General features: G+C 44.1%; 1 protein-coding gene and 1 long non-coding RNA gene across 3 annotated transcripts in view; one reads left to right on the top strand and one right to left on the bottom strand.

The window, feature by feature from the left end:
- The window catches only part of RORA (RAR related orphan receptor A), a 763,546-nt gene that overhangs the window by 467,894 nt on the left and 268,637 nt on the right, over nt 1–27,015 (top strand). The window lies entirely within an intron of this gene.
- On the bottom strand, nt 19,550–25,354 carry LOC103795512 (uncharacterized). Its single transcript, XR_008474647.2, has 3 exons — nt 25,186–25,354; nt 24,574–24,688; nt 19,550–21,274 (listed from the first exon to the last, which is right to left on the bottom strand). It is a non-coding gene; the product is annotated as an uncharacterized LOC103795512 (long non-coding RNA).

The following is a 27,015-nucleotide window of genomic DNA, read 5'->3' as shown; positions in this document are numbered from 1 at the left end:
GGTGTTTGGGCTTGACAGCGGGAAGCTCTTTGAAATGAGGCTAAGGCATTTCAGAAACTTCTGCTTGAATATCCAGTTTGTATATTCTGTCGATGCCTTTTAAAATTGGCTTTATTTTACTTTATTATTTTATTATACTAATTTTGGAATCTCTTATTAAGTCGAAACTGCAAGGGAGCAAATTACAAAGCCACGATGCCTTTTGGCGATCTCAAGTGAATGATACGGACTCAGGCTCCCAGGCTCACACACAACCCCATGTAACAAGGAAGGAGAGAAGTTACATTCACAGAGCACAACTGTTTTCAACAGCAGTCCAGTGAAAAGTGCCAAATGTTTGAACCTTTTGACTTCTGCCCAGATAATATCATAATGGGTTAGGGAGGGATGTTTACAGCTTTCTATGAGTAATAAATAATTTAGAAGCCATTCATTAAAACCTTCTAAATTATAGACACTGCAGGCAAATTCCTTCTTTCAAGAAGGAAAGGATGACCTGAAAATTGGTCCCTAGTTTCTTGCCTTCTTTTTGATTCTTTTTGTTTATTCTTCTTACTGGAAGCTAAGTGAGTAAAGTACCAGCACTGGGGGGTCTGGGCGGGCATGCGGGTTACAGCACTGCAAATACTTAGAGCTACGGTGCATGTGAAAATGAAGCTGGGCTACCTGGGCCTGGTGAAATCATGCAATAGAAATCTGAAGATCTTGCATTTTATCCTGAGGTCCATAGAGGTCTTATTCATGCTTCTCTGCTCATTTTAACAAGAAGGTGCCAATCTACCGGCAGTGAGGAGGAGAGTGGAAGGATTTGCATGAGGCAGGTTCTGTGACTCAGGTTTTCAAAGCTGTTTCATGGAAGGCAAAAAAAAATACTATCCTCATCCGAACCATGATATAGGTGTGGTAGCTTGGCTGTCTCTTCTCACACCACATTGCAAGGCCTTGATTGTGGGGTGTGGGAATCTTACACAAGACCTAACCAAGCCAGAGAGGATTAGCTTTAATATCACTCAAAATCTGTCAGTAGGAGAAAAGACTGTCAGTATCCTAAGGCAATACTTAGGAACAGGTAGAAGTAGGTAGGAGTGTTTGGGGAGTGACAGAAACACCAAGATTCTGAGTTGATCTCCAGAACTCCCAGACCCGGCTCAGTGGGCATACGTTGAATTTATTTTCATTTGGTTTGGTCGGGGATCTTGGGAGCAAGCTACTTTGACTCATAGATGTAAACAGTAAGAAACCAAACTGTTGACTTGGGCCAGAGTCCTTCTTTCTTTTTTTTTTTTTTTTTTTTTTTTTTTGTGACGGAGTTTCGCTCTTGTTACCCAGGCTGGAGTGCAATGGCGCAATCTCGGCTCACTGCAACCTCCGCCTCCTGGGTTCAGGCAATTCTCCTGCCTCAGCCTCCTGAGGAGCTGGGATTACAGGCACGCGCCACCATGCCCAGCTAATTTTTTGTATTTTTAGTAGAGACGGGGTTTCACCATGTTGGCCAGGATGGTCTCGATCTCTTGAGCTCGTGATCCACCCGCCTCGGTCTCCCAAAGTGCTGGGATTACAGGCTTGAGCCACCGTACCTGGCCGAGTCCTTCTCTTTCCAAAATAGCCTGTGTCAGGGAAAGCGAGAAGAGGGAATTAGAAATGGGCCCTGGGTTCGAGGATATTCCCAATATAAAGCCATCCTGACTTCTAATGTAGATGTTTCAGATTCCCATGGCTTTGTTATCCATATTGAACCTGGGTACCAACTTCCCAGTTGAACAGAAATCAAGGCAGCACATGATGCTGTCTTTTGTGGTGGCAGTCTCCAGTCTGGCTTCCTTTCATGCAGACATACCACCGAGAGGACAGGCTTCCGGTTCCAGGCACAGAAGCCATCTCCAGCTAAATGATGATCCCGTGTTAAAAGATACCCTTTTTATGGTTTCTTAAACGATGAGGCATTTCAAGTATAACATGGTAAAGGGGCACGATCATAAGGTAATGTGGATAGAAAGAAGGTGTTTCAGTGTGAGCAGGGGTGTTGAAGCAGAGCTTTATCAATAAGTGGAATTTCCTGTAAGTAGAAAGATAAATGAATTAGTAACTCAGAGTAATTTTTTAAAAATACATATCCAGATGAAAGCTCGGATAAGTTTGATCCCTTTTAGCCAATGAAGTATGATCTCTAATTAGGTTTCCATGCAGACAGTGCAGCCTTGGAGTACATTTCCGAATCTAGTTGACCTTTTCAGCTGGAGAAGCCAAATGATTTCCATTCCATGCTCTTTAATTCTAGAGGAATTTCTAATTTGTTGCCAGAGATAAAAAAAAAAAAAAAAAAAAAAAAAAACTCACTCCAAACATGAAAAAAGTTTTAAATAGTCCAGAGTCTCATTTATAGAATATTAACATTTTAGAGCTGAGAGAACCCTAAGAGACCATTTTATTCGATCCCTTTATCTTACTGATAATAACATTGAGGACCAGAGAAAACTCAAAGACTTGCCCAAGGTCACTCAGGGACTGAGGACCTAGGTTTAGAACCCGCGCCTCCTGCTTCCCACCCCAGCTTCTCTGCTTGACGGGCCTCTTATTTGCCTGCCAGGCTTTTTTTTATGTGGTCCAGATGTTGCCCATCGCTCGACTCCACCATCAGACCTGCTTCAGGGAAACTTCCGCGGGCCAACACCTACCCTCTTGCCTCTCTTAATTTCTTTTGGAAATTCTCTATTCTCTCACCTTATTACTGTTAAAACAAAACGGGTTCTTTTATTGCCACAGGCAGCAGGAAAGTGAAGTTCTTGATGGAGGCAAGTGTCTTCCCTAGTGAGAGCAAGTAAATTAGTTCTGAGGTCCTCTCACTCACTGTAACTGTAATGAGAGACACCAGCCCCTCTTCATTAATGAGATGCCAATCACAAAGGGAGCAGCCTCAGAGAGCCTTTGGGGAAGGGGGCGGCGGGAGAGAGCGGCGATTGGCACCTTACTAAGAAGGGAGGAAGCAGAAAATAGCCTCCAGAGGTGGGAAAACACACGTGGGTGATCTCAAATCTGAAGGGTAGGTCCAGCGGGAACGTGAGGGGTGCCTGAATGGGCGAGTCAGCCTAGTCTATGGCAAATATCTTTGAGCAGCAGAATTGGGGAGCTGTCCTCCCCGCCGGCATATTTTCCTATATATGCTTTCCAAGGCAAGGTTGTATTCATGCTAAAGTGTGTCCCACGTGGGGGTCTGTATGATTGGTGACCATTGGGGCTCATTAATGACTGGGTTCTCTTGGAAGGTTGTTAGTAGCGAACCTCCTCGCTCCTCTGCCTTAGATTTCATCAAGAGTTTAACATGCCATGTAACCTCCTAAACTTTTGAAAAGGAAACTTTTTTTATTTTCTTTGAGACGGAGTCTCGCTCTGTCGCCCAGACTGGAGTGCAGTGGTGCGATCTCGGCTCACTGCCACCTCTGCCTCCTGGGTTCAGGTGACTCCCCTGGCTCGACCTCCCGAGTAGCTGGGACTACAGGTGAGTGCCACCACGCCCAGCTGATTTTTGTGTTTTCAGTGGAGACAGAGTTTCACCATGTTGGCCAGGATGGTCTCAGTCTCTTGACCTCATGATCTGCCCGCTTCAGCCTCCCGAAGTGCTGGGATCACAGGCGTGAGCCACCGCTCTGGCTGAAAAGGTAACTTTCTAAAAGAAAGTTATGAAACAACAATTTGGTGCTTAAGGGAACATTTTTTCTTGCATGAGATAATCTCCTTGGTAGGAGACACTGTTCCTCAATTTGTCCAAAGACCAAGGTAACCCAAAGACGATGTTTCTAGGGCAGGAGAAACATCTAACTCATATTTGCTCAGCTCTTTCTCTCAAAAGCGGCTTGAGAGTAGGCTCTGCCCCTGGCAAGATGATGCATGCTGTCTTTCCCTCCCAGCTACCCAGAATGGCATTTGCAGCATCGTTGAGAACATTTTGGGAAAATATCTGTGCAGTTTTCCCAATTCCGTTTTTACCCTCTGCAGCCTGCCTTTGCTTTGCTAGGCTGGCAGAAAATCTGTGCATATTGGAAAGAGTACTTTTATTTGTAATTAAATGACTTTTTCCCTGTTATTTTTTCCCTGAAAACATTTTTTTTAATGAATATGGGTCTATATGAAGGTTAAAAGACTTTCAGCACTCAAAACAACTTAATAAAATGTCTGAGCACACAATTAGGCATACTTATGTCCTTCAAGAATCAGGTAGTGGAAGTTCTAATTGGCAAAGCAGCATCTTGAATGTCATTTTCTAAACCCATTAGACCATGTCTAACAGAGAAAGAGGAGAAGCAGCAGCAGTTTACAAAATACCAGCAGTGTCCCCGCTTGGAGACATACTTTTAGGGGTAGCAGGTAGATGATATTGAACTTGTAACAAAATATACCTACAAAGCCAGAGTCGCTTCAAGTAAAATGACATTTCTTGAGATTGTGTGTAGGCTTACCTTAATAATAGTGGGAGTAAATATGTGTATAAGCAACCTAGAGATGCTCCTTTATTCTCTCTGTATGTGTAGTGTGTGTATTGTGTGTGTGTGTGTGTGTGTGTGTGTGCGTGTGTTTCATGCAATTCTTTAAAGGCACGCAGTCAGCTGTAATGTATCCTCCTTTCTCTGAATTCTGGTGACCTTTCACTATATATTGGGCAAGGCCCAGGCCTGTGGTTTTGGTTTGATAGAAATACAGCACATCTGTCTTCAGTTATTCACGTAAAATGCTTTAACCTTTGTGTCTGGCTGCTTCGGGTCTGTCACCATTAAAATTTGCATTAATAACTGGAAGTTTTTAATACATTCAAGCCAAAGTTGAGCCTCCCAGAGGTGTTGTCTGGCCTGGAATCCCCTCGTTTAGTCCAGCAGTACTTCTGGAAAGTCCGACGAGACTAACCTAGAAGTTCCATTCTGTGTTGAAGACCAAAAAGGAAGAATCACATGGAAAATAAAGAGTCATAAAGCCGACTGCATTTTATTCTAGACACTATGTTTCTGCTGGAAACCTGCTTTTCAAAAACTTGGTGGACAAAATCTCATTTGTTTATTTTTCCCCTCATGTTTTAGACACCTGGGTTTTTAAGGATAACATTCTTACAGATGTTTTGGATAGATTTGTTTTCAAAAGTGCTCAAGGACTTGATTTCCAAGGACCAGACTTTCTTCTTGTCATGGTACTTTTTGAAGAGGGGGAAACTTAGCTTGCGATGGGCCTGACTGCAATAGAATCACACACCCTCCTGGTTTTCAGGTACATTTGAAACCAAACCATGCCTAAGTGTGCCACCCGAACGACCGACCTTTCTAAAAAATACTATCGTCTTTGTCAGACCAAACTTCTCATATAGTGTTTTGAATTTCATTAGAGCCATACTTAAAAGGTTAGGAAGGACAGAAGTCTACCCTGGAAATGGCTCATAGGAAAATGAGAGAATTCCAGTTTTACTTCCAGGCGCACCATAGAGGAGGTACTTCTCCAAGCTGGTAAGTGAGCCATTTTTGCAAAAATAGAAGCAACGTTCTGGGCAAGTGCTTGAATGTAGAAAAGCCTGGGATAGAACATTATTTTTTAAAAAAACATATTATAAAACAGAGTTGCCCAGCTCTCCTTAACTAGTGAACTAGCTCTTCTACACATTTACCAAAAGATAATTGATGTTTGTAATGCTGCCCCTAAGGCACTGCAGGATCCTAAAATGCTTTCTGAATCATCAAAGAATGATTCATTGCGTTCTGGGTGGTTTTCTTGTTGAGTGTATTTCATTGTATACTAATCCCTTTGAAAATTGGTAATATATTTGTGATGGGTACCAGAGGTTTGCAATCCAGAGCACACAGCCACAACGGGTAAGTGGGAAGTGTCTTTGGTGTACAAGCTGGGTGCCACCCCCACATCCTCGATCCTGCTGCTTCGAAGAGGCAGTGCTGCCCATGGAATCTGCAGGAGTTGGTCTCCGTGGAGGTTTCATTCAACTCCTCCCTCTCCTCCCTTTCCTGCTCAGCTTGCTAGAAGGAGTCCACATGTAAACAGCGATTCCATATCCCCACCCCTCCCTGTACCCAAAAGAAGAAAGGCGAGAAACTTAGGGCGGCACGAATTAGGCGAAGTCATACAAAAATTCTGACCTCTTTTTATCTACAAAAGCCACGTTTTCGTATGACCAGTTGCAGCGGTTACAAATATGAGGCACCTGTGTGAGTCTGTGTGTGCGACATGCGGCGAGCATTCGGTTACCCAGAAGACCTGATTAACAGGAACACCAAAGCAGATCACACGATTTGCTGCCCCCTCATTTGTTAAACAAATAACTGTTTCCTTCTTTGCTGCTCCTCAGCTGATAGCCAGGAGTGGAACCCCAGCATGTTCACAGCACTGCTACGTATTCGGTGAAAATGGCCTTCCTACTTCTTGGTATGCTCTGTTTAGATTTTAATGCTATTTACAGATGAAATATTCCATAAATATTCATACAGCGCCTGTACAAAGGAAAGGATCCGACGAGCTCCTTATTAACAAGCTCCCTTATGTCAGGGTAACGATGGGAGAAAGGGCTTTAATCCATCCTCCCGAAGTTCCCACACAAAAACTGAACTATCCTCTTTACACATAATATTGGGGTGACCTGGGATTTACCAGCTAAATTCACAGCTAAAAGTGTCAGCTAATGAATTATTCCAAGTAAATTAACAGACCAAGGGAATCCTGTTTTTCAGTCCCATACCAATGCTCTCTTCATTAGCAAGTACGCTGAATGTGGGAGAGAGCAACTAGGTGCCAGAGTGTGGAGCCCACATTCACCCTCTGCACGGTTCCTCGACACCGGTGATCAATTGACATTTGTTAGAAGAGCATTTTATTCTTCCAAAGGAAGGCTCAGAAACTTTAGAAAAAAAAATGTTTTAAGCTCAGAGAGCTTGTAATGAAGCAAATTAAAACCTTTTTTAAAAACACACACACAAATTGAAGTTTTTATAAAATATTCAGGACCTTCAAATTCAAAACTCTAAAAAACCCCACATACACTTCAAGGTCATGCTTTTAAAAAATTTAAAATACTGAGTTGAGTGACTGACATGTCCAAAATTCTGTCTACAAATTTCTTTGTAGCAAAGAAATTAAATCTAACAAATTATTTTTTGTCTCATCAATGGGGGAAAAGGGGATAGCAAGTCGTATTTCCCCCTCCCATCTTTGTATCAAAGATGGTTAAATGCGTCTTTCCGTTCCATCAGATTGTCTCCACTGGCAAGATACTACTTGGGAAAAGAGTAGGTAGAAGTGAAAATGAAACTGGCAGCCCCTGAGATCCACAGGGCATCATTTGGCAGGCACTTCTCTGAGGCCTACCCAAAAGTGGTTAATCAGAGAGTAGGGACGATGTCAGATTACATTAGAGGCAGATTTCTCTATGTTTATGGGCAAATCTGAGACGGCCAGTCTTTCAGGTCTGCAGCTGTGGTTGCACGCAAAATACGATCCTAAAATGAAATGCCAGTGTTTAATCCTTCCAACTTCTCAGCTTCCTCATTATTCTCTTGTGGGCGTTGTGGTTGCTACTGACTCAAAGCTGCCCCCCGTTCGATGATGTCTTCATTCCTAGAGGTGGCCCCCATGTCCCCTTCAACCTGGATTCCTGTTGAGGATCCTATAGTGAGAATTCAGTTTATCTCAAGACAAAATCCAGCAAGGAGAACTTTTAAGCCTTGAAATGCACAAAGCTGTGTGTGTATTTACGTGTAGCGTGTTGTCCACCTTCAAACATAGTCCGGGCCGTACTCCGTGGGGCAGGACTCTCAGTATGTTCTCTCAGGCTCTCCTTGGAGAATATTTCTTAGCAGAGTGCATTTTTGTTACATGAGGCCAGAGCTGCATGTGGCTACTGAATCAACCATTTTGACGTCAGTTAGTTCTTTTTTTTTTTTTTTTTTTTTTTTTATGAGACGGAGTTTTGCTCTTGTTACCCAGGCTGGAGTGCAATGGCATGATCTCGGCTCACCGCAACCTCCGCCTCCTGGGTTCAGGCAATTCTCCTGCCTCAGCCTCCCGAGTAGCTGGGATTACAGGCACACGCCACCATGCCCAGCTAATTTTTTGTATTTTTGGTAGAGACGGGGTTTCACCATGTTGATCAGGATGGTCTCAATCTCTTGACCTCGTGATCCACCCGCCTCAGCCTCCCAAAGTGCTGGGATTACAGGCTTGAGCCACCGCGCCCGGCCCAGTTAGTTCTTTCCAGTTGTCCTAATGACTATTCCTCAAGCATTTGATTGGATTAGGATAGGTCCATGCAGTTCAGCTGCGTCAAGGTGTAGCCAGGAGGAGACCCACTGGAGTGGAAATCTGCAGGATGGTTTGAGCCTCAGCTCAGCTGCTAACTTGCTATGTGACGTTCAGATCTCTTGACCACTCTGAACCTCAGTTTCTTTGCCTGTAAAGTGGTAACTGTCTAGCCTCTCTTATCAATCTTTCAGAATTGTTAATCAGATTCAATGATCTGGGACGTGTGAAAGCTTTTGAACCCATCCGAGTTATCAGCTGGAACTTCATAGAGTTAGTTGGCGCGGTGCTTCAGGAGATAATTTGAGGATGACTTCGCAGGGAATTCCTATGCCGGTCAGAAAGCATTCCTTTATTACGCACCAATGGCAGTAAAAAAAAGAGAAAGACCGTTCTAATGGTTGGAGTCACTTGATCATCACCACTTTAAAGATGAGCAAAAAATAGTTGAGAGAGTCATGGCAAATCCTTGCTATTTGCTGTTACCATGGTGGTGAAGAGGAAAATCCCCACTCTCCAACTGTGTCTGGAAACAGAGAGGTCTAAAGCCTTGGAACCAGTTGTGGCAAATGGACAGGATGTCCTAGAATGACACCCTCGGTGTAAATAAATCACCGGAACTGATGGCAGCCACCCAAGAGTTTTGAAGGAACTCAAGGGTGAAATGGTGGAACTATTGGCCAAAACGTGTAACTTGTTACAGATGGGTATTGTGCTCAAGACCTGGCAAATCGCCACCATGACTCTGAAAGGAGAGAAGCACAGGTAGGCGAGCCTCCCTTTTAGACCTAGCAAGCTGGTAGAGACTATCTGAGTGGGTGGTGTCACTGAATACATGCTTATCGTAGCATGGAGATTTAGGGAGCATTCACCGTGTGCCAAGCATTGTGCTGGGTGCTAGAGGTGAACAACGGAAGTGTCTAGCAGGCTGTTTGAAAGGGGTCTGAAAACTCCAGTGCTGCACACATAGATTTGGGAAGTCATTGACATATAGGTCAAACAAAGCAAATAACCGCCACCTAGAGATGCTGTTCCTATCGATGAGAAGATCCTGTCGGGAACAGCGTGCACACACTGGGAGGAGACTATCTTGAAAAGAGAGCGAGTGGAGAACCACCAGCATCGTCTGCATTGCTGGGCTGTACCACGCTGTGTTTGCCATCTCCATGCGGGTGAATGTTGGAATTCTGAGGGTGACAAGTGGCTGTGATAACCCAGCAAGAGTGTGAAAAGGAAGAACAGAAGAGGTTGAAAGGCGGACTCCTGCGCAAAGCAAGCATGTGGGGGTCAGGACAGAGGGAAGAAACCAGCAAGGGAGGCTGAAAGGTTTCATCATGTATTCGTCTATTCCTTTAGGTGACAAGGAAGCCTGGCCACTTTCTATGTGGCCGGGGATGTTCTCTGTTTTTGGAACAATCTAAGAGAAACTCAGATAGTGGTAAACACTCCGAATCAGAAGAGTGATTGGTTGGGCACTGAGCAGGGTTGGTCAGCTCTTACCAGAGCTAAAACCTGAATGGCAGGACCCAGCCACTGATGCAAAGAACTGTGAGAAGAACATGCTAGGCAGAAGAAACAGCTAGTACAAAGGCACTGAGACAGAGAAAATGGCAGAAAAATACTCTTTCCAGAAGTTTGGCTGTGTAAGGTAGCAGCTTGAGGGGAAGACAGGACTGGGAAGGAGGTTTCCTGATGCTGTGTATAGTTGGTTGGCTGGCTGTGTAGAACAGAGAGACCTGATAATGTTTGTGGATTTTAGGAAAAAAAGAAGTGGAAAAGGAAAGATTGTTAATGCGGGAGAGAGAAAGGATGATCAATGGTGTCTTAGAGAAGGTGCAAGGATGGAAGGCAAGGCAGATTATTCAGAGTCTAGAACACCATTCCCCAACCACTTCTAAACTGGTAAATTCATTTCACAGTCGTACATATAACTTGAACATTTTTTAATCATCTAATCATTTTGCATATAATGCAACATGAAGTGAGTTAATGTTTTTAAATGTATGTGTCCTTTTAGGTAAGTATATATTAAAGATTTTATTACAAAATTAATTGAATACAGTATTTACTAATATGCATGATTATAATAATAAATTCTGAATGAGTTCCATCTAAAAAGTGGTGCCCATGGTTTAATTTAGTTTAATTACATAAGAAATGATAATTTAGGAAACATACATTAAAATGACCTCCATTAGTACACTTAGTTTTGCAACTAAATAAAGACTGAACTGTGGGTTGAAATTTAACTGTCTCATAGTATCAAAAGTAGATAAAAACAGGCCCAATCTGATTTACAACTACTGGTAAAAAAGCTTACCTTTTGGGTAAAAAGGTGATTTATTGTTATTCCTTGTTTCCTTATTTCTAATGAAATAAAAGGATTTTTAGCTGCTATTAATAAACACATCTATACAAAAAATTAAAAGCCAAATTGGACATAAGCAACACCAAATTTTCTATTATTTACATTGATTTTTGAATTTATGGAGGGATCTTAATGGGTTATATGAGAGGTAAATGCAGTTCTGAAATCCAGTGAAGAATACCTTGACATACATTTACTAAGTTACCATTAGACGCACACTCTTCATAAACTTTTAAAATTTTTACTTCAGAATTCTATTTGTCTTTGTCAAAAACCCATTATGCACAAGAATTAGCCAACTTAATTAAACAACCGAAAATAAATTTTTTTTTTTTTTTGAGGCAGAGTCTTGCTCTCTCGCCCGGGCTAGAGTGAAGTGACATGATCTTGACCCACTGCAGCCTCCACCTCCCAGGTTCAAGTGATTCCCCTGACTCAGCCTCCCGAATAGCTGGGACTACAGGCGTGTGCCACCACATCCAGCTAATTTTTGCATTTTCAATAGAGACGGGGTTTCACCATCTTGACCAGGCTGGTCTTGAACTCCTGACCTCGTGATCCATCCACCTTTGCCTCCCAAAGTGCTGGGATTACAGGCATGAACCACTGTGCCTGGCCAAAAATAAACATTTTAAATTGCCGGTCGGTTCAGTTGCCCCAATAACTGGTAACATTCAGCTCTTCATTCAATGGTGGAGAGTGAGAAAGTCCTGAGCAGAGGTAGCTAATGCCGAACTCTGTACTTTTAAATGAAAACCATATGTAAGTAGTCATTGCGTTTATTCAGTTATTTACGTAGACATGAAAATATCTGCTATTATCACCTTTAATGACATGGACACTGCAGAAGCTTTTTGTGAAACTCTGGGTTTCCCTCGAGTTGGGAGCCATCACGTGGGAGGAGGTGGAGATACTGAGGGATGATAAGCTCCACCGAGGCAAGGATTTCATTCTGTTCACTGCTGCATCCCCTGCAGATACTTTGCAAATATTCAGTGAATAAATGAATGAGTGAATGAATGAATGCAGCTTAGGTAGCAGTCGGAGTTTTCTGCAGAGGTGTGGAATGGAGCGGACATGATTTGAGTTGAGAAGAGAAACTGCTGTAAGAACAAGAGAGGAAAGCAACAGGAGGTGCGTTGGCAAACAGCCTTATGGGTGAAAAGGAACACTGTTTCCATCAAGAACATTTATCCCAAAACCGTGCCTGGAACAGCTACTGTGTGTTGAGCTTGTGAAAAACGCTGTGGGATTCAGAGATGAAAGAGACTCAGCTCTCATCAAGGAGTAGTTTGAATTGATGGGGATAATAAGAGAGATACTCATCCCAGACTGAGCATACACAATCCATGTTCCACAGACTTTGGAGGGAAAGGAAAAGCAGTCTGAGGGAAGCAGTTCGAAGCAAGAGAATGGAGCCCTACTTCCCGCTTTGACACCAACTGGAAAGTCATTTGCCCTCTCTGGGTCCTAGTTTCCTCATCTGTGTAAGAAGCGAGTAGGACCAGAGCTCCTCAATGTGCCTGTGCAGCAAACCTCTGGTAGTCTGTGGGGTTTGGAAATTCAGAGGAGGTGGATGTTAGTGTTGGCAGAGGTATTGTGGACATGTGTCCTCAAGGATGTGGAAGTTCAGTTGTCCCTGAAGAATGAGGGAAGGGTGTCAAAGTTGGGGGTCAATCAGGTACAGGAACCAAGCCATGAGAGTAAAAGGGTCCAAATAATTTTTTGATGTCTATTTTATGAAGTGAGAGAAGTCTGGAAAAGCACAGTCAGACGACACAGATCCTACACTGCAGAAGGAATGAGTAAGAGTTGGTTTGAAACAAAGGGTCAAATTCATCTCATCGGAATAATCCCAACTTTGGAAGCCCCACACATTGGTATTAAGAGGAATCTTCTGGGCCAGGCGCGGTGGCTCACGCCTGTAATCCCAGCACTTTGGGAGGCTGAGATGGGTGGATCACAAGGTCAAGAGATCGAGACCATCCCGGTCAACATGGTGAAACCCCATCTCTACTAAAAATACAAAAAATTAGCTGGGCATGGTGGTGCGTGCCTGTAATCCCAGCTACTCAGGAGGCTGAGGCAGGAGAATTGCCTGAACCCAGGAGGTGGAGGTTGCAGTGAGCTGAGATCGCGCCATTGCACTCCAGCCTGGGTAACAAGAGTGAAACTCCATCTCAAAAAAAAAAAAAAAGAAAAGAAAAAAAGAGGAATCTTCTAAAAGAGCTAAGTGAGAGGAATGCACAGTGAAGCCTCCATGTTGGTGAAATGTTGATGATGTTAACAAAAGGTGACAGGAAAATGTGACACGTTCTCATAAGGTGGAAAAGCAGCCGATGATTTTCAAAGCAGACAAATATAAAAATAGCTCATGCTATGTTGCAAATATGGATTTTTACCCAAAAAGGGATGCCACTGGGACCCAAAAGACCAACACAATATAGGAAGTACCCATGAATCTATCGAGGCCAAAACATAATCCTAGCCTCGTGCAGACCCACTGAGAGGAGATGGAGGGTAAAGAGCAAGAGAAGAGCCACTGACCAGTGGTCCGATGTGGGTCAAGGGCCTTAGCCAGCTGTGTAATATTGGTCTCTTCATCGTCCAGTGGGAGTAATAATACCTGCTCCACGTGTATCACAGTGCTGTTACAAGGATCAAATGCGGCTATGGACAAAGATTTGCTTTAGAAAGAATCAAGTGCTGGAATCACTGGAATAAAGCAATAGAAATCCGTGCATTTGTGACATCTGTCTAGTGTATGAACAGCTTGTGCAAACACACTTAAAGCAGTTCCTTGTATTTGCACAGTGCTTTAGAGCTTATCAGTTTCCAAAAAATCTAAAGGGATATAGTATGGCTTTAAATTCTGAAAACCTAGGTTTGGACTCCAGTCTCTCTGCTTGCTAGTGTGAGTCAGCATGGTGTTATTTAACTCATCTGGGCTCAGTTTTCTCATCTGTGAACTAGAAATAGAGATGCCTGTGCTTGCATGGTGCTTGCGAGACTCAAATACGATAATGGGGCTGGGCGCAGTGGTTCACAGGTGTAATCCCAGCACTTTGGGAGGCTGAGGCAGGCAGATCACGAGGTCAGGAGTTCGAGACCAGCCTGATCAACATGGCGAAACCCCATCTCTACTAAAAATACAAAAATTAGCCGGGCATGGTGCCATGCTCCTGTAGTCCCCGGTGCTCGGGAGGCTGAGGCAGGAGAACTGCTTGAAGCCAGGAGGCAGAGATTGCAGTGAGCTGAGATCACGCCACTAAACTCCAGACTGGGAGACAGAGTAAGATTCCATCTCAAAAAGCAAACCAAAAAAAAAAAAAAAATAGAATAATGGATGAAGGATGGAGAGTCACTGCCTTCCCATGCAGACCCTCAGAGCATAGTGGCCGCTTTTATTTCCGTCTTCCACTAGAACATAAGCTCCTCGGGCTGAGCCCACGTCCATTGGTATTCCCAGTTACCTGTAGAGTTCCTGAGACAGAGTGGTGTTCAATAAGTACTCGTTGAAGGGCTGGGCACGGTGGCTCACGCCTGTAATCCCAGCACTTCGGGAGGCCGAGGCGGGTGGATCACGAGGTCAAGAGATCGAGACCAACCTGGTCAACATGGTGAAACCCCGTCTCTACTAAAAATACAAAAAATTAGCTGGGCATGGTGGCGCGTGCCTGTAATCCCAGCTACTCAGGAGGCTGAGGCAGGAGAATTGCCTGAACCCAGGAGGCGGAGGTTGTGGTGAGCCGAGATCGTGCCATTGCACTCCAGCCTGGGTAACAAGAGTGAAACTCTGTCTCAAAAAAATAAAAATGAGTACTTGTTGAATGGATGGATTAACATAATGAATGGATGGGTGAACACCAACCCTGTAATAGAGATGAAAGACGGTACTATCTGTGTTCTTGGGTACAAAAACCAAGGCACAGAGAGTTTGAATAACTGTCGAAGGTTAGCCTCGGAGCTAACCCGGGAATAGGACCTAAAGGCATCCCTTTTCTATGCCATCCACGTGCTGTTCCCTATCCTGAACCTCTAACCTTTGGTGGGAACCCGGGCAACAGTTTTCTGATCTGTTACTGTCATATCTTTTAGAGAAGCTGAAGCATTTTATTTATTTTTTTTCTGAATTTTTGTTCAGGGCTCACAGAGTAAAAAAAAAATTGAAGTCAACTTTTACATTCTTTTTGTTTTTCTGAAAAGGATCCAAAAAGCAAAGAAACATAAGCAAAATCTCAAATATCTTTGGTTTTGACAGTCCCTGGTTGGCTGGACATAGCTCCAGGAAAATGGATCTAATCTGCGCCGAAAGGTACAGTTTGTTTCTTTCTCCCGCAGACAGACGGAAATGTGTGTTTGGGAGGCTGATTCATCCAATGGCCCTTGCACCAGGCCTGGGACCAGCACTATTCATTATTTGCTCTGTTCCTCTCTCGTTTACAAGGTCAGAGTCGATGTTTTGGTTGTTTTCCCAGCAGTGCTCTACTGACCGACTTCGCTCTAATCCCTTGATGTCACTTAAATAAACTTGAGGCGGGTGGGGGTAGGGGGAGCAATTTGAGAACTCCAATGATTTCCTACCGCTGTTGTTCTCGGCGGCAAATTAATTTGATGCTGTTATGTAAGTGTAATCATCCTCTCTAATCACATCACAGGATTGGGAACTGCCAGAAATAACAGAAGGGAACATTGGAGTTATCAGAGGGGAGCCACTGAAATAGATTGTTTATTTAGGTACCAAATTGAAACTCTATTATTGGAAGATGGAAAACAACCCTCACGCTTTCCTTTCACACGTCCCTGCGCTTTACATACTGTATTCTTCAGGGTGCATCAGCCAGAAGGAAAGGGAAATACGAAACCAGAGCTTCCAGTTGTGCCATCGGGAAGGAAATGGGGAGCATCAGTGGGCTTGCGTTGGTGCCTGAAATTTTGGTTGCGATTGTTGCTCTAAGAGGCTCCTCTCTTTGCCCAATGTTCTTTCCTCATTTCTGCCTTCTCTCTTTCTTATTCTCTCCCATACTGGCCCATTGCCCTCTCCCTCTCCATTTTTTTTAGCAAGTCAAAGAAGACTCAGCCTAGCTCAGATGACCCTTCTCCCCCTCTTTATGACAGCTCCTCTCTCAAGTGATGGGGACCCCGGGAGATAACGTTATTCATGCATATGGCCTCCCTGTCTCCTAACACAGGTTGTCAGATCTGTTTCCTCTCCCCAAACACTTCTTCATGTAGTATGGATCTAAATTCTGAAAACCTGGGTTTGGATTCCAATCTCGTTGCTTGCTAGTGTGATTTGGCATAGTGTCGTTTAACTCATCTGGCCTCCAGCTCCTCATCTATGGAATAGAGATAGAGACACCTACACTTGCATGGTGCTTGTGAGATTCAGATTCAGTAATGGATGAAGGGTGGAGAGCCAGTGCCTGCCCACGCAGGCCCTCAGAGCACAGTGGCTGTTTTTATTTCCATCTTCCACTAGGACACGAGCTCCTAGGGCTGAGTCTGCATCCGTTGGTATTCCCAGTTACCAGCAGAGTTCCTGAGACAGAATTGGTGTTCAGTAAGTCCTTGTTGAATGGGTGGATTCACGGAATGAACATTGGAGATATTAAAGGCATCAAAACCACGTTGATGGCTCCCCTCTCCAGTGATGGGGGCCCTGGGAGATATGTTACATGCATACAGCTTACCTACCTCCTAACACATGTGGTCAGATCTCTTTCCTCTTCCCAAACGCTTCTGCTTCTACCTACACATGGAGCCATAGCGGTGACAAATAACGTCCCATTCTTACTCAGAGTGTGTTTCACAGAGTGGTCTATGCAATTGTGGTAGAGGAGCTTAGAGGCTGTTTTTGTTCCTGAACTCCGTTCCTCCCCACAAGCAGATTGCATACTGTTTCTGAGCCTCGGTTTCTCCATCTGTAAGAAGGGAGAGCCAGGCTCAGTTCAGCCTGGTGCCGTGAGCATGCAGGAAGCTAACGCCTGTGAAGGTCAGGCACGTGGTGGTCAAGATACCAGGCACCGGGTCACAGTCTGCAGTCAGAAGTTGGGATCTAGGCCCCAGCACTACCACTCAGCTGCCCAGGACCTTGCCCAAGGTACTTATCTCCTTACACCTCAACATCCTCATCTATAAAGTGGGATAATGAAAATAGGGATCAAAATAGCATAAAGATTAAATAAGCGTGCATATTTTAAATGGGTGGCATGGTGCCTGACCTACTAAATGCTAATTTATGGTCATCATTATTATTCTCATTGTTCTTATTTATTGTTGTAATAGCAAAGCTTAATTAAATAATAATGATACTAATGATGATGATCCGTTTCCTGCTAGTCTCATTTTTTTTTTTTTTGAGATGGAGTTTTGCTCTTGTTACCCAGGCCGGAGTGCAATGACATGATCTCGGCTCACCTCAACCTCCACCTCCTGGGTTCAGGCAATTCTCCTGCCTCAGCATCCTGAGTAGCTGGGATTACAGGCACACGCCACTGTGCCCAGCTAATTTTTTGTATTTTTAGTAGAGACGGGGTTTCAACATGTTGACCAGGATGGTCTCGATCTCTTGACCTCGTGATCCGCCCGCCTCGGCCTCCCAAAGTGCTGGGATTACAGGCGTGAGCCACCGCACCCGGCCTAGTCTCAATTCTTACTCCCACCCCGATCTTCACGCAACTGCCAATTCCTCCTGACGCTATTTGCCGTAAGCAATGAATGCATGACGACAGCGTTGGAATCACTGTCAGAGGAGGTAGAACAAGGTGAACATGGGCAGGGCGTGGAGAGAGATGCCCCACTGTGGGAGGGAAAGGACATTCGGCTGAAGGCTGTTAGGAGACATACTCCTTGGGGCCTACAACTGTGGCCTCTCCCTGTTCTCCTGGTCTCTCAGGCCCTCTGCACTGTCTTACATTCAAGTCCCCACCTGCCTTTTTTCCCTGCTCTCCTCACTGCCTGCTTAAAAATGTCTTCTGCTATCCAGGTCCTCCAAGTGGAATGAAATAATCCCTGTATTGTGCGGTAACGAGACGCCCAACCTGCAGTTGGAACTAAGATGCTTGAATCCTCCCCCAGCCTTTGCACCTCAGATAGGGCTGTTAATGGACCTAGGTGGCTTTGTGTATGAAGCGTGCATGGCAGAGTGCCAGCCGATTTCCTCTTTCTGAAGCCACTGCTAGGATCCTGAGTGCTACTTTTTCTTGTCTTCCCTGAAGGGGATACAAATATTTTTTTCAGTAAAACATGAAAATACATTTCTGAAACTATTTTCTACATGCTGATCACAAAAGGGAATAGATTACAATCTGTGGTCCTCTTTCACTCCTTCTCCTCTCATCTAATCTCAGTTGGATGTCCTCTCTCCTTGAAAGATTAGTTACATGGACAGTCTAATATGAGGCTGCCCAAAACAGCTGCTGTACCTGGACAGGATGCTCACTGTGGTTTGGTCACCAGATTCAGACACAGTTGCACACGGTAGCAACTGGGACAAAAATATATTGAAACTGAAATCTTAAAAGGGATTCTTTTTCCGTTTCCTAAAGAAAATTATCTGCATAATTATTCTCTGTATGTCACTTCATTCGGCATGAACTTTTCCCAAACTGCAGGTTTTAGCTATCTAGTTTACACCTAAAACGAAGGAAATACCGATTGAGGAGACCAGTGGCAGCATGGAGAGTGAGTCCTTTCTCAGCCGTAGATGTGACCTGGGTCTCCTAGGCTTTGGAGTCAGATCTGGCTCTGTGACTTTGGGCGAATTACTTAAGTTTTTGAGCCTCCATTTCCTCCACTGTAAACTAGAGCTGACAACAGTATCCATCTGCAGAGACGTTGTGAAGGTAAAATGAAATCACAGATCAACAGTACTTGGCACACAGAAAGGGCTGGACTAATATTAGCGAGATTGTTTTCAAGCCTCTGCTTCCCAGGCTGGACTGCACCGGTGTGCTCACGGCTCACTGCAGCCTCAACATTCCAGACCCAAGCAATTCTCCCACCTCAGCCTCCTGAGTAGCTGGGACTGCAGGTGCACACAATCCTCGTCAGGCTGACTTCTTTATTTTTAGCAGAGATGGGGTCTCACTATGTTGCCCAGGCTGATCTTGAACTCCGGGGCTCAAGCAGTCCTCCTGCCTTCCCCTCCCAAAATGTTGGGATCACAGGTACGAGACACTGCACCCAGCCCTGATATGAGCTATTACCATTCTTTTTGTTCTTTACATTTAGATCTTTAGACATCTGAAATCAGGGAACAGACTTCTATCTTCTGGTAAAAGAGGAGACACTGTCTGAGTGTGCTGACAGACACCCTGCAACATTTACCTGGGCACTTCTGGTTTGCTTTTGCTTTTCCCACAAAATGTAGTCTGTTAAGGCAAACGTTACGTAGGTTGATCATCAGCTTACCCTCCCTCTCTTAGCTAGTATAAAAATAGCCTTTAAATTAATCTCCTAAAATAGCTAAAACAGTTCAATGTTTGACTACATATCATAACTCACCACTATAGAATACTAGTTAGAAAAAAATAAGCATTTACAGAAATCTCATTAATTTGCATTTCATCCCGGCTTAGAGCAATTTGTGGTAATTCATTCTGGATCGGGGTACGTTAACTTTTACATCTGTGTTTTATAGAAATAATTTACTGGAAGAATTAACGGTGCAAGGGACACACTGAACTTTTTAAAGACAGTAAATATTTTTGTAACAATCACAGTCTGTAAAAATTAAAATTTGTGATATATATATGGGTGTTGCTCAGTGAAGGCGTAGAGCCATGTTTCCCAAAATTCCACCCAAGAGAGAATGGGGGAAAGTCCACAACTCATAAACTACACCCCACAGCTTCTGAATCAGGACCCCTGGGGATGGACTCTAGGAATCTGGGAATGTGCTTTTTTTTTTTTTTTTTTTTTGAGATGGAGTCTCGCTCTGTTGCCCAGGCTGGCATGCAGTGGCGTGCTCTCAGCTCACTGCAACCTCCACCTCCTGGGTTAAAGAGATTCTCCTGCCTCAGCCTTCAGGTGGGACTACAGGCACCCACCACCACACCTGGCTAATTTTTTTTGTATATTTAATAGAGACAGGGTTTTACCATGTTGGCCAGGCTGGTGTTGAACTCCTGACCTCAAGCAGTCCACCCACCTCAGCCTCCCAAAGTGCTGGGATTACAGGCGTGAGCCACCGTACCTGGACGGAATGTGCATTGAAATAAGCTCCCTGGGTGATTCTTATATTTACTAAAATTCATGAGTATCTATTACACAAAATACTGACAATCACTTATACCTTGATTCCGGTAACCAGGAAACTCCTTTGCAGCTATCTAGCATTCCCCTGTGTGCTGGAAAACACTGGAGCTTCCTCTTTTTAAAATATTCTAGAATTCAAACATTCTCACCAGTGCAGACCTATCGCCCCCTTTACTAAAGAGCTATTACTGAAACATCCACCAGCTTCCCATTATCAGTGCCATGCTTCCTGCACCAGAACCTGTAATGGAAATCCATACTGCCTAAAACTTACGGCGGTAAGACTGAGATTCAAAGGAGCCAGTCTGACACCTGGGAGGCCTAGAACGCGAACCAGGATAGAACAAACAAGGGCTCAGTTACTGAACCAGGAGCTGGATGGGCCATTCGGGACAGGGTAGGAGCCTAGTCAAGATCCCAGCCCAGGACAAGTTGACTGAGGCTGCCTTGATTTGAAACCGCTGCACAGCCCACCAATGAGTTGCCATATAAGTCAAAGAGACAGGAAACATGAACGTATCTAAGGACCACGTGGAGAAGAACCTCAGCTTTATTGGCATATGGTCTTTAGAATGCAGGTGCTTCAATCTCTGGACCCAGGTCCTTGTTAACAAAATAATTCCTATATCTGAAGACACGAGATTATATCTCCTTGTGCCTTTCTTTTTGCCAATTACAGCAGTATTGGGTTAGGACTACTTTTTTCATCAATTTCTGTATAAACTATATGAGAGATGTGCACACACATGCAAACACACATGTAGGCCAGCACATACATGTACATACTTAAAATATTCTAAGCTAGGCTTTAACTTAAAAGCGCATCTTTTCATCTTACTTTGTAATGGCAAAGGATGTACAGCAAATACAAAGTTGACCCCGAGGTTCATTCCTGCCACTGTTTGCTGGAAACTAAGACCATGGCGTGAGCAAGTTTGCTTGTAACTAAAGCACAGACTCTTGGCTATTTGCAACATTTTAAACTTTAACAAGTGGGCAATGCAATATAAATGACGCTTTAAACATTTATGCATTGGGTGGGAATCTATATTAATTATAAAACAAAAGGCCAAGTCCTAGAAACAAAGAAGCATCATTTTTTTTTTTTCTTCCTGAGTTGCTTTACCAAGAATGAGATCCCTGAAGGAGAGGCATAGAAACAAGAAAGGTTCTACCTACTTGATTCGTAGCTTAACTGGGAGCCCAAGACAACTCATCCGAGAGCTTGCCACGGCCTGTTTGTGTATTCTGCTCCGCGCCTGGCTTGTGTCCTCCAGCAGTCACACAGCACGTCTCAAAACCGCCGCTCCCAACACACAGTAGTCATTCTCGTGGCCCACATGGGACGGCCTCGTCTATTCTGAAATCCTGAAATGGTGGAAGCAAGTCCAAATGGTGGGAAGTTTATAAAGTGTCTTTGGCAGGTGATTGGGGCGTGTTAGAATTTTTCTTTTCTGCATTAAAATAGTTGCATTTATTCTTCTATTTAACAGAGCAAGGCTAAGTAAAGAGATGCCAATTTAAAAGCATCTGTTTCATTATCTTTGCTCTAGTTCCAGTCACTGGAGCCATACACTTGATTCAGGGAGTAACTCAAGTTCATCCCTACACTGCCATCTCAGGCAGTGTTCTCATACCCCCTTGAAGCTGGCAGATAACAAACCTTGAACATGCCCGTCTCCCAGGTAAAAAGATCTCAGCTTCCCTTGCTTCCAAGGATTTCAACTTTTTTGGAACTCTCCCCTGAGGATTAAAACGTTGCTGATATCTGGGAGGTGGGCCATCCTCAGCTGTTTTCACCTTAACCGAAATCACTTTATTGGTTTTTTAGAGAAGAGATTGAGCAGGGGGATATTCCCCAGCCGGGGGTGCTGCCAGGCTTTAATAGAGGGTCTCTAACATTAGGGGTTAAGGGGAACAGAAGGGGAGGGCAGAAGGCTGTGAACACAAAGGGTAATCAGTTCCCAATTCAGCCCGAGGCTGACACTAACTAGAGTCGATCAGTGAGTTTGTACTCACTATTTTATTCAGATAGATTTGATATGGAATTCAGCTCTTCCCCACTGGAAATGAAGTTCCTAGTTCCTTGGGTTTAACTAAGGTAGGCAATCGACAGCATGAAGTTGAAATAATAATCTCAATTATTTTTTCAAAACCACCTAAGGAAAGATATTTTTATGACTGCCTATCTGAGATGGTCTACATAAGATTAAATATTCATTTAATTGTACCTCCCTCTATTTCATCTCGTCTGTCCACACATAGTCTCAGCAAGACATAGTCATGCACGGTGAACCTAGGCTTAGAATCTTTTTTTTTTTTTTTTTGAGATGGAGTTTCCCTCTTGTTACCCAGGCTGGAGTGCAATGGCGCGATCTCGTCTCACAGCAACCTCCACCTCCTGGGTTCAGGCAATTCTCCTGCCTCAGCCTCCTGAGTAGCTGGGATTACAGGCACGCGCCACCACGCCCAGCTAATTTTTTGTATTTTTAGTAGAGACGGGGTTTCACCATGTTGACCAGGGTGGTCTTGAACTCCTGACCTCAGGTGATCTGCCTGCCTTGGCCTCCCAAAGTGCTGGGATTACAGGCTTGAGCCACCGCGCCTGGCCTAGAATCTTTACCTCTTCTGGGAAGTCAGTAGAAACTTCTGTGTCCTTGGGTTTGTCTTTCAAATGTTTCCGTTTTCTCTTGGGTCCGGCTACCAGGAGTCTGCGTCGTTGATCACAAGTAGTTTAAGGTCAGAATGTTTTTCTTCTCTCCCTTTCCAATTTTTAACCATGCTTATATTGTGAGTTCCGAAGACTAGAATTTATGAATGTCAAGGCTCATAAGCCATTCTCCACCCACCATGTAGTTGTAAGCTGCAACTCTACACATCTGCAGGGCGTACCTGACATGTTCAGCTTCTGAAAAGCTACAACTGGGCAGCAAGCTGGAGGAGCAAATCACCATTCGTTAAATTTAAAAAACAATGCACATGGGCCCACCACCCCTGACAGCTGGCAGCCTGTATTTTTACAGCTGGGTTTTAACTTAACACCTTTTGGGATGCTGTCTTCCAAGAGTATGGATTTGTGCTTTTCAAATCTGACTTTTGGATTTAAAAAAATGGAGCCCAGAGACTATGTTGGAGACATACTTATAAATCCATGAAGGCTTAGCCTACAGAAGCCACAGGAAATACTATGATATTTTGGAAAAGGTCGAGTTTCATGGATTCTGTAAGGCCCTCAGCAGGTTGTAATTATTTCTTTTATTTAAAAGCCCTCCAGGTATTTTTTTTTTTCCAGAGGGTCTGCAATTGAGGGTAGTAGACATTTTTTTCATACTGTACATTCTTTTTGGCTGAGTGCTGGAAATACACAGGAAATAAAGTGGCTTTGAAAGACCCAGCAGCAGCCAGTCCAAGGCATGAAGTCACTGAAACAGAATGGGAAATCTCCAAATCAACAGCGTCAGTTTTTGGCTGCCTCTGTCCCTGTCTTTGTGCAGGAAGGAAAAAATGAAGCAGGTGAACACACCGATCTGTTGTTTTAACAGAAACCGAATGTCACCGTGTCTACAGGCATGGCTCAGCAGCTGGAATCGCTCAAGAGGTTGAGACACAGGCCGGCAAGACAGCTGTGCTGAGGCAGCCAGGAAAGTGAAATGAGTTGCCTGCGTCTTAATTCAAGATCCCAGTGCTGCTTTGGGCCCCCGGTCGCTGCTGGCCTGACTCAGAGCGAGGGTAGAACTGGCCGTGCCGAGGCCAAGGAAAGCAGGCCAGCTCCTTATTGACCATCCTCTGGGCTGCCTCTTAGGAAAATCAGATGCAAGGACTCTTGCCTCAGACCAGAGACAGAATCAGCCAAGTTTTTGGTCTCAGCAACTAAAAATAAAAAGGAAAGATCTGCTTCTGAGGCAGCGGATAGATACCCGGACACGAGTCTGACTACTTTTGCACAGGGAGGTACAGATACCAGGAGTGCTGGGAATGTCTTAGGAGAGGCCTCCACGGAAGGTGGGCTCTTGGCTCCAGCCTAGCAGTTGCCTCTGAGGTTGGATGACATTCTCTTGGAATCCTGGAAAGCAGAGAACTCTCCTGGAAACAGATCTGGAGTATGCAAGGTCTTCACTCACTCGTGTCTAGCTCGGTTTCTTTTTGGCTGCCTTGGGCTGAGTAGAGTTAATTTTGAGCGAAGAAGAAAGAACTTCAGCCAGCATGAATGAAGCACTCTCAAGACAAGTCACAAAATGGCCTTTCAGAAAGAGCCATCCATTGAGATGGGAGCCAGCGGGTGAGGTCACCATCAGCACAGGGCACGGTGGCCAGGCATAGGCTGGATTCAGGAGAATCCTGGCCTGGGCCCATCATGGCCTACGGCATTTCCATTTAATCAGTGGTAGAGGCCCCGGGTGAAATGAGGTGGGGAAGTTGTCCAGTTCCCAGTAGGTTTCCTAGGACTGAGTTTATTCCTCCCGGCCTCCTGACTCAGAGAAGATGCCAGGAAGGAGTGGGGAAGAATTGCTAATGGCCCTGGGCAGAAACAGTCTCAGAACCATCCCAGCCACCATTGTTATCACCAGGACAGTAAGCTGGTAAATATCGTGCTGTCCAAGAGGCCTTAATCAGTAATGATTTGGGTGGCTCTTCACAGTCCTCAGAGCAAGCTGACATACCCTTACCGTACTTGATTCTCATAGAAGTCCGGGGTGCAGGCAGGTAGCACCATCCTTGCCGCAATTGGTGGTGAGGACACTGAACTTAGGGAGGGTAGGTGACATGCCGTAGGCCACTCAGCTGGTGAGAAAGAGAACCAGGACTGAAATGCAGGTCTTCAGGTTTCTACTTCAGAGCTTTTGTATGACAAGATGCCTCCCTGGATCTAGCTGAATCAGCTGCAGGGGTGTGGGTGCCTGTCCTCTAGAAACCAAGACCCCTAAGCAAACAACACAAGGGTTTCTACCTAACTTGTATAAAATGGAGCTGCCTCATGTCCCCGTGTCAGCACAGTGTCATCCCCAAAGAAGCATATACTGGTTTTCAAAAATCATTTAAAAGTAATGTATATCTTTATTACAGTTTTTCAGAAAATGCTAAAGGAAGAGTTCCATCCACAGCTTACAGAGGATTTTCTGAAAAATCTCTTTATCCATTTATCTCCTCAAAATTCCACCTATCACAATATGACAGCTGCCTTAATCACTTCTCCTCAAAAAAAAGAAAAAAAAAGAAGTTTCCCAGAACTTTTGTTTTTAAATCTAGTGCTTTCTGATTCTTATATTTTTCTCACCTACCCTTTATGTTACAGATGTAGCGTTTCCCCTCCTGTGAGTCTGGTTTCTCCAATGTAAACTAATCAGATGGTCTTGGCTTCTTTTTATTCTTCTCTTTCATCCCCGTTCCATGACTCTGATTGGAAAAACAAGGCCCCGGATAAAATTGGATGGAGGTTCTCTTCTCCCTAGAGGCAAGAGGGAAAGAGAAGCTGCAAGTCACATTCTCCTTGTCATATATACATGAAACAGAGACAGTGACCGCGAACCTTAACCAAGCTCAGCCTTACATGAGATGTGGCCGCAGTACCTCCCACTACATTTGGGCTTAGAATCAGAGTCATACTGTCTGGAGACGGGCAGAGAGATTGGCAGGTCCACTCACCATGCCTTGTGGGTACTTCTTTTGTCAACCTCAGTTATTTTTTTTTTTTCACTCAAACTAATGTTTCCTGCCTTTATAAGCTGCATCAGTGTCTGTAACAGAGTGACAATGGGAGTGAAGCTCACTTATCTTCCACTTCAAGTAGATACGCCATTCACGGTTTTCTTATGATAGTCTTATCATAAGAAAAAAAAAAGTTTTCTACTTAAGCCTAAAAATAATTCTTTCATGGTAGGCATGTAAATAGGACCAATTAATAAGTAGCTACTTCTGCTTTGCTATGGAAATTAGCCTCGGTTTAATTTTTGCCAGCGTCATAGAGCTAGTATCAGTCATGAATAAATGCATTTCCAGCCGGGTGTGGTGGCTCACACCTGTAATCCCAGCACTTTGGGAGGCCGAAGCAGGCAGATCACTTGAGGTCAGGAGTTCATCACCGGCCTGGCCAACATGGTGAAACCATGTCTCAACTAAAAATACAAGACTTAGCCAGATGTGGTGGCATGCACCTGTCGTCCCAGCTACTCAGGACGCTGAGGCACGAGAATCACTTGAACCCAGGAGGCAGAGGTTGCAGTGAGCCAAGATTGTGCAGCTGCACTCCAGCCTGGGTGACAAAACGAGACTCCATCTCAAAAAAAAAAAAAGGGATAGATACATTTACATAAGTAGGCATATCATATACCTTGTTTCTGTGTATCTGCATGCCCATGTTCATAGCAGAATTATTCACAGTAGTCAAGATCTGAAATCAACCTAAGTGTCCACCACATAATGAATGGAGAAAGAAAATGTGGTATATACACCATGGAATGCTATTTACTCCACTTGAAAAAGCACGAAATCCTGGTCATTTGCAGCTACATGGATGAACCTAGAGGACATTAAGCTAGTGAACGAATGAGCCAGGCACAGAAAGACAGACAGTACATGATCTCACTTATATGTGGAATCTGAAAACATCAAACTCATCGAAGCAAAGAGGAGAATGGTGTCAGCAGAGACTGAGCACTGAGGGGATGGAGGAGACGTTGGTCAAAGGACACAGAATGTCAGCTAGACAGGAGAAGTAAGTTCAGGAGCTCTATTGACCATCATGGTGACTATAATTAGCAATGATACGTATTTATAGATTGCCATTGGAGATTTTAAGAATTCTCATCACAAAGATGATGTGTGAGAGGTAAGGCATGTTAAACAGCTTACTTAGATTTAGCCATTCCACTCTGTATACGCGCATCAAAATACCTTGTGCACCATAAATATGTACCATTTTTACCTGTCAGTTAAAAAGGAAAGTTGTGTCTGCGTGTAGTGGGGTTTGTGTGATTTTCATATTCTTCTGAATCGATTTCTGCACTTACCTATCTACCTGCTTATGTGAGCATATAATGTTTTTATAATCAGTAAAACATTAAAGTTATTTTCACTTTTTAAAAGAATAACAGCATTCAATGTGGGTGACA

The sequence above is a fragment of the Callithrix jacchus genome, chromosome 8 (assembly GCF_049354715.1).
Source record: "Callithrix jacchus isolate 240 chromosome 8, calJac240_pri, whole genome shotgun sequence".
Taxonomy (NCBI): Eukaryota; Metazoa; Chordata; class Mammalia; order Primates; family Cebidae; genus Callithrix; species Callithrix jacchus.
This window is presented reverse-complemented; position numbering and strand designations above follow the sequence as displayed.